The sequence below is a fragment of the Camelina sativa genome, unplaced genomic scaffold, assembly GCF_000633955.1.
Source record: "Camelina sativa cultivar DH55 unplaced genomic scaffold, Cs unpScaffold04919, whole genome shotgun sequence".
Taxonomy (NCBI): Eukaryota; Viridiplantae; Streptophyta; class Magnoliopsida; order Brassicales; family Brassicaceae; genus Camelina; species Camelina sativa.
Window position 1 is genome coordinate 1 of NW_010926009.1, and position 601 is coordinate 601.

Genomic DNA, 601 nt, shown 5'->3' on the forward strand with positions numbered 1-601 from the left:
AATGCATCTGCTAATGGAAATGTTGGAGATATATCCACTGGTACCTAAACACACAAAAACAAACCATGGAACGCACATCATTCTATCATTCATGTGGAAAATCTCAACTCTTTTTTGTGCTTTTTCAAGATGAGATATTGTACCTTTACGCTTTCGAGATTCTCCAGAGCTGTTTTCAACGGTCCGGTGACGGTGCAGTACTTATCTAGAAGCAATGTTGCTGCGTTTTTGTCACCTTTTCCTTGAATGGTTAGTATCTCATGGCTCAGACTCTCAACCGCACCTTCGACCTTTAATTGCGGAGAGAAACAAAAAAGATTCAGGAGTGTTTCGATATGACGAATCAGAAAGTTCTTCATGGAAGAAACAAGAACTTGGATGGGATACCTTATCGAAATCAACGGAGAAGGTCGAGTCCTTGTGGAAAACAAAGGCTCCTTTCTCATACAACCAATTGAATTGCAATGCTTGCCCTTTCCTGAAGCCAATAGAGATAATAATAATGTAAGGAACTATACATATAGAGTGTGGATTATCTAAGGCAGAGATTTTCCTATATCATTCATTACCCATGAGCTTCTGTGAGACCAAACCGGATGGA

At 39.8% G+C, this 601-nt stretch overlaps 1 long non-coding RNA gene across 1 annotated transcript; it reads right to left on the bottom strand.

Moving 5' to 3' along the window:
* LOC104774722 lies at window positions 1–601 on the bottom strand. The gene is made up of 4 exons (XR_765468.1): window positions 570–601; window positions 388–478; window positions 144–290; window positions 1–44 (listed from the first exon to the last, which is right to left on the bottom strand). It is a non-coding gene; the product is annotated as an uncharacterized LOC104774722 (long non-coding RNA).